Here is a 7,798-nt window from a genome sequence, read left to right on the forward strand (position 1 = left end):
TGCAATAGAAATTCTGAGTATAAATGTAAGTTCAGCATTTAAGAAGTTGCTCTGGGTATGTCTACACTACGAAATTAGTTCGAATTTATAGAAGCCGGTTTTATAGAAATCGGTTGTATAAAGTCAATTGTGTGTGTCCCCACATAAAATGCTCTAAGTGCTCTAGTCGGTGGACCGCGTCCACAGTACGAGGCTAGCGTCGACTTCCGGAGCATTGCACTATGGGTAGCTATCCCACAGCTATCCCACAGTTCCCGCAGTCTCCGCCGCCCATTGGAATTCTGGGTTGAGATCCCAATGCCCGGATGATGCAAAACAGTGTCGCGGGAGGTTCTGGGTACATGTCGTCAGGCCCCTCCCCCTCCGTCACAGCAACGGCAGACAATAGATTCGCGCCTTTTTACCTGGGTTACCTGTGCAGACAACATACCACGGCAAGCATGGAGCCCGCTCAGCTCAGCTGAGCTCACCGTCACCATATGTCCTCTGGGTGCCGGCAGACGTGGGACTGCATTGCTACACAGCAGCAGCAGCAGCTAACTGCCTTTTGGTGGTAGACGGTGCAGTAGACTGGTAGCCTTCATCGGCGATCTGGGTGCTGGCAGCCGTGGGGCTGCATTGCACCAGCCCCTTGCCTTTTGGCAGTAGATGGTGTATTACGACTGGTAACGGTCCTATTACAAGTTGGATCATCGCACATTAGCAGAATCTTCCCTGAGCAGCAGATTGTGCAATAGGCTTGAAGGCCATCGTAATACACTAACTGCCAAGCGCCCAGTATTTGCTGCCAAGCACCCAGAAAGATGCCGAGGGCTATCAGTCACGCTGCATCGTCGTCTTAAGATGTAAAAAATAGATTTGCTCTGTATTCATTTGCTTCCCCCTCCCTCCGTCAAATCAATGGCCTGCTAAACCCAGGGTTTTCAGTTTAATCTTTGGGGGGACCATTCTGTGTGACAGTTGTTTGTGTTTCTCCCTGATGCACAGCCACCGTTCTTGATTTTAATTCCCTGTACCTGTACGCCATGTCGTCACTCGGCCCGCCCTCCCTCCTTCCCCTAGTCCGTCAGATACTAGTTTCGCGCCTTTTATTGGAATTCTGGGTTGAGATCCCAATGCCCAGATGATGCAAAACAGTGTCGTGGGAGGTTCTGGGTACATGTCAGGCCCCTCCCCTTCCGTCACAACAACGGCAGACAATAGATTCGCGCCTTTTTACCTGGGTTACCTGTGCAGACAACATACCACGGCAAGCATGGAGCCCGCTCAGCTCAGCTGAGCTCACCGTCACCATATGTCCTCTGGGTGCCGGCAGACGTGGGACTGCATTGCTACACAGCAGCAGCTGCTAACTGCTTTTTGGCGGTAGACGGTGTAGCATGAGTAATAGCCGTGGGGCTGGCAACCGTAGAGCTGCATTGCACCAGCCCCTTGCCCTTTGGTAGGAGATGGTATATTATGACTGGTATCCGTCGTCGTCATACTGCAGTGGCTGTCAATCATGGGCACCTGGGCAGACACGCTACTGTCTCGATGATGATGGCTATCAGTCGTAGTATACTATTTTCTGCCAATTGCCCAGTATTGTCTGCTAAGCACCCAGAAGAGGCCGAGGGCGATCTGGGTGCTGGCAGACGTGGGGCTGGCAGACGTGGGGCTGCATTGCTACACAGCAGCAGCCCCTTGCCTTTTGGTAGACGATGGTATATTACGACTGGTATCCGTCGTCATCGTACTGCAGAGGCTATCACTCATGCTGCACTGTCGGCTGCCAGCTTAAGATGTAAAAAATAGATTTGTTCTGTATTCATTTGCTTCCCCTTCCTCCGTGAAATCAACGGCCTGCTAAGCCCAGGGTTTTCAGTTTAATCTTTGGGGGGACCATTCTGTGTGACAGTTGCAGCCCTCACAGTTGAGAAGTGAGTGGTGATAGCCCTGTGGAAGCTTGCAACGCCAGACAGCTTCCGGTCAGTCGGGAATCAATTTGGAGTGGGCAAATCTACGGTGGGGGCTGCTGTGATCAAGTAGCCAAAGCAATCACTGAGCTGCTGCTACCAAAGGTAGTGACTCTAGGAAATGTGCAGGTCATAGTGGATGGCTTTGCTGCAATGGGATTCCCTAACTGTGGTGGGGTGATAGATGGAACCTATATCCCTATCTTAGCACGGGAGCACCAGGGCAACCAGTACATAAATCGTAAGGAATACTTTTCAATGGTGCTGCAAGCACCGGTGGATCACAAGGGACGTTTCACCAACATCAACGTGGGCTGGCCGGGAAGGGTCCATGACACTCGCGTCTTCAGGAACACTACTCTGTTTAAACGGCTGCAGCAAGGGATTTACTTCCCAGACCAGAAAATAACCATTGGGGATATTGAAATGCCTATAGTTATCCTTGGGGACCCAGCCTACCCCTTAATACCATGGCTCATGAAGCCATACACAGGCAGCCTGGACAGTAGTCAGGAGCTGTTCAACTACAGGCTGAGCAAGTGCAGAATGGTGGTAGAATGTGCATTTGGACGTTTAAAGGGTTGCTGGCGCACGTTACTGACTCGCTCAGACCTCAGCCAAACCAATATCCCCATTGTTATTGCTGCTTGCTGTGTGCTCCACAATCTCTGTGAGAGTAAGGGGGAGACCTTTATGGCGGGGTGGGAGACTAAGGCAAATCACCTGGCTGCTGATTACGCACAGCCAGACACCAGGGCGATTAGAAGAGCACACCAGGAAGCGCTGCGCATCAGAGAAGCTTTGAAAACCAGTTTCATGACTGGTCAGGCTGTGGTGTGAAAGTTCTGTTTGTTTTTCCTTGATGAAAACCTGCCCCCTTGATTTACTCATTCCCTGTAAGCAAACCACCCTCTCCCCTTCAATCATAGCTTGCTTTCAAAGGAAATAAAGTCACTATTGTTTAAAAATCATGTATTCTTTATTAATTGATTATAAACATAGAAAGAGAACTGACAAGGTAGCCCAGGTGGAGTTTGGGAGGAGGATAGGAGGGAAGGAAAAGGCCACTAAAAAAGTTCAAAATAATGACAGCTTTTTGCTTGGGCTGTGCACAGAACCTCCCTCCCCCCTCCCCCCGTGTTCTTACACGGCTGGGTGAGGAGGCTATGGAACATGGTGAGAGGGGAGGGAGGTTATACAGGGGCTGCAGCAGCACTCTGTGATCCTGCTGCCATTCCTGAAGCTCCACCAGACACCGGAGCATATCCGTTTGATCATGCAGCAGCCCCAGCATTGCAGCCTGCCACCTCTCATCTCGAGCGTCCCTCATGGCCTCACATTCACTGGCATCTTTCCTGTACTTTGATACCGTGTCCTTCCACTCATTCAGATGAGCTCTTTCATTGCGGGTCGATTCCATGATTTCAGAGAACATTTCGTCTCGCGTTCTTTTTTTTCGTTGGGATGGAGGAGGGAGGCTTGAAAAATTTGCAGCTGCGGGAGGGAGGGAAAAAAGGGAGGGAAGTATTTTAAAAGATACATTTTACAGAACAATGCTTATACTCTTTCATGGTGAACAACACTATTCACATTACATAGCACATGTGATTTCGGTACAAGATCGCATTTTGCATCTTAATATTGAGTGCCTGCGGCTTTGGTGTTAGAGATCACAGACGCAGGTCCAGGCAACAGAATTCAGCTTGCATGCGGCCATGGTAAGCCATTGTCTTTTGGCTTCTGCAGGCTTCCTAAAGCAGTGCCCTCCTTTCCCACATACCAAGCAAAGCCCGTTGAGTGCTGCGGTTTTCCTGTTACCGTGCAGCAGCAGAAACCAAACTAACCCCCACCCCAATCCAATTCTCTGGGATGATCGCTTTATCCCTCCCCCCACCATGTGGCTGGTATCAGGGAAGATCCTTGCTTGCCAAATGCAAAAAGCTCAGCGCAACCCCACCCCCCCTGCCCTGCTTGGCTAACTGCAGGGAAGGATTTCTTTTCAGCCACAGTAGGAACAGCCACCTCTGTCCCCTTAATTAAATTCCCATATTTCAACCAGGTTACCATGAATGCTATCACCCTCCTGAGGATAACACGACGAGATAAAGAACGGATGTTGCTTGAATGCCAGCAAACACCAGGACCATACGCTGCCAGGCTTTGTCATGCAACGATACCAGATTACTTGCTACTAGCATGGCGTGGTCAAATGTCCTACCATGGAGGACGGAATAAGGCTGCACTGCCCAGAAACCTTCTGCAAAGGCTTTTGGAGTACCTCCAGGAGAGCTTCATGGAGATGTCCGTGGAGGATTTCTGCTCCATCCCCAGACACGTTAACAGACTTTTCCAGTAGCTGTACTGGCCACGGATGCATCCCAAGTCCTCAGGGCAAATTAATCATTAAAAAATGCTTGCTTTTAAACCATGTTTTATATTTACAAAGGTACACTCACCAGCGGTCCCTTCCATGGCCTCATTGTCTGGGATACTGCCTTGTGAGGGTTGGGAGGGTACTTCAGTCAGGCTGAGAAAAAGATCCTGGCTGTTGGGGAGAACGGAGTGCTGGGTGCTCTCCGCAAGCTCGTCATCCTCCTCATCATCATCTTCCCCGTCTGCAGAATTCTCAGGCATGGCTGAGATTACCCCTTCCTCGGAATCCACGGTCAGAGGTGGGGTAGTGGTGGCGGTGCCCCCTAGAATTGCATGCAGCTCAGCATAGAAGCAGCATGTCTGTGGCTCTGCCCTGGACCTTCCGTTTGCTTCCTTTGTTTTTTTAACTTTCATGCGGCACTGATATGGTGGCCTCTCTCCATCATGCCCTTGGAGATTTTTTCAAATGTTTTGGCATTTCGTCATTTGGAACGTAGCTCTGCTAGCACGGAATCCTCTCCCCATATAGCGATCAGATCCAGTACCTCCCGTACGGTCCATGCTGGTGCTCTTTTTCGATTCTCGGACTGCATGGTTACCTGTGCTGATGAGCTCTGCGTGGTCACCTGTGCTCTCCATGCTGGGCAAACAGGAAATGAAATTCAAAAGTTCGCAGGGCTTTTCCTGTCTACCTGGCCAGTGCATCCGAGTTCAGATTGCTGTCCAGAGCGGTCACAATGGTGCACTGTAGGATAGCTCCCGGAGGCCAATACCGTCGAATTGCAGCCACACTAACCCTAAATCGAAATGGCAGTGTTGATTTCGGTGCTACTCCCCTCGTTGGGGAGGAGTACAGAAATCGATTTTAAGAGCCCTTTATGTCGAAGTAAATGGCTTTGTTGTGTGGATGGGTGCAGGCTTAATTAGATTTAACGCTGCTAAATTCGACCTAAACTCATAGTGTAGACCAGGTCTTAGCAGTGTATTTCCTTTACCTGATGATGTCATGGCCAGCAGTACCCAGTGTGATTCTGTGCACTCAGAGAGGCAAAGGCAGCACTGCGGCTGAAAAAAGGCAGGTAGCTCCAGGGGCCCAGTACTTTCTGCCTTTCAGTCATTTGGCCTAATGAACTCTTCCAATGTCGTAACTACCAGATAAACTAAATTAACTTGAACAAAGTTAACTATAGCATAACTATGTACACGGGCTTATAAGAGCAAAACAGAGAAAAATTAACAATAGCAGACTAAGTTACTGGACCCCGTATCACCTCATAGTAGAGAACAGCAACATAAAGAAAAGGCAGTGGTTGAAGAGGTGTTTTTGGAGGAGCCTGCTCTCCCACCAGAGGCAGAAAAAATTGTCCACACCTTTGAAGCGTGGATAATACCAGCGGTCTAGATCTGTGCACCTTTTTCCAGCCTGCATACTGCTTCCTGCAGAGTTCATAAAATATCACCAGCAAGGGCTCCTCTCTCTGTCTTTTCAGAGCAAACCAAAAGCTAGGCATGACAGTTACATATCAGGATAAGGGGCTGAGAGATCTTTTCTACAAATCTTGTCAGTCTCATTTATCTGAGGGAGGTAATAAACCTACGACTGATAGAAGCTGGGAGGGGAAGACAATTCTCCAAAATTGCCCTGTTCTGTACACACCACCCTGAAGCTCTGGTAGTCACCACTGGCAAGAGACAAGATATTGGGCTCGATGGAACATTGGTTGGACCCAGCGTGGTTGTTCTTATGCACATTCCTCTCTCTTGAAACTCTTTTTGTGTAAATTGTAAAGTCCTTTCCTCTTGCGATGAAAGATTTTGTAATTTGTTTTAAGGGGATATTTCAGCCCAGCCCAGCCTGCACACACGCTCCCCACCCCAGGCCTTGCTAAACATGCAGGGCCCTGGATGCAGTTCCTCCTCTTCCTCCTTCTCCCTTTCTTATGATTTGCCTCCTTGACTTTCACTCCCAGGCAGAAGCAAAACAGGTGCACATCCGGTTTAAATGAAGTAAGTGTCCACACCCGAAGTGGCACCTGTTGAACATCACAACTTCTGTGTGTGGACAAGCTGCCAGAGACTGGAGGGGCAAAGGGCCTGTCTGTGCTGTGCTGTAGCAAATACCTAATGGTGCGGCAGTGGCATGATACATGAACATTTACTCCTAGAGGAACTGTGAGGGGAAAAATTAAAAATTCTGAGCTCAATATCTTAAAATTCTGCATATTTTATTTGTGAAAATAACATAAAATAATCACGCCAGTTTCAATTATTTTGGTAATTAATTTCAAAATACCTGTCAACAAGTATGTTTGTAACAACCAAAATGATTCAGGAAATTATTTGACAAGTAGATTCCTTACTAGGCATATTAATACAGATCTTTGAGTAATGATTCATTTAAACTACAATACAGAAGTACACCTTTACTCACAGAGTTGTGCTTACTTCATAAGGAATCCTGCTGAAGTGAGTAGGACTGCCATGGAGAAAAGCACTACTCACCATGATGTGGAGCAGAGGGAGATGGGAGAGTTGGAAAACAGAGTCTGACCTGTTCAGACCTGAACATACAGTTAACACTGTACACTGATACAAACTCCTACAGACCGGGTGTGAGTTAGGGATGTATTAGCAAGAATGTTGTAAGCAAGACACAAGAAATAATTCTCCCTCTCTACTCAGACCTGATAAGGCCAGTTCCGGGCACCACACTTTGGGAAAGATGGAACAAATTGGAGAAAGTCCAGAGGAAAACAAGAAAAATATTTAAAGGTCCAGAACACATGACCTACGAGAAAAGATTGAAAAGGTTTGTTTAGTTTGGAAAAGAAAACATTGTGTGGGGACATGATCACAGTCTTAATGCACAGCCAAAATTGTTACAAAGAGAAGGGTGATAAATTGTTTTCCTTAACCACTGAGGACATGACAAGAAGTAATGGCCTTAAATTATGAAAAGGGAGGTTCAGGTTGGATATTAGGAAAAACTTCCAAACCATCAGGGTAGTTAAGGACTCGAACAAATTACTTAGGTGGTTTTGGAATCTCCATCATTGGAGGTTTTTAAGAACAGGTTAGACAAACACCGGTCATGGATGCTCTAGATAAAACTTAATCCTGCCTCAGTGCAGGGGACTGCACTAAATGACCTATCGAGGACCATTCCAGTCCTATATTTCTATGATCCTCTGTGGCTCCTTGCTCTATTGAATATGTGAACACTCCCCTAACTTGGAGCTAAGTTCTCTCCTCTGCTAACGTGCTCCAGCCAGAGAAAGCAGGGCTCTTGTTTGGAGTGAGGAGTGAGCCAAAGGTTCACAGGTGAACTCCATTTCTACACCACTGGTGGTACTGAGGGAGATGAGTAGGACTCAAGTGGGGGAGAAAAAAATAATACCCTACATCTCCCACTGCAGTGCTATGCAAATCTTCAAATCTCCTTCAGCTTGAACTTGACATTTCCTGTATTT

This window comes from Malaclemys terrapin, chromosome 2 (assembly GCF_027887155.1).
Source record: "Malaclemys terrapin pileata isolate rMalTer1 chromosome 2, rMalTer1.hap1, whole genome shotgun sequence".
In the NCBI taxonomy this organism is placed as follows: domain Eukaryota; kingdom Metazoa; phylum Chordata; order Testudines; family Emydidae; genus Malaclemys; species Malaclemys terrapin.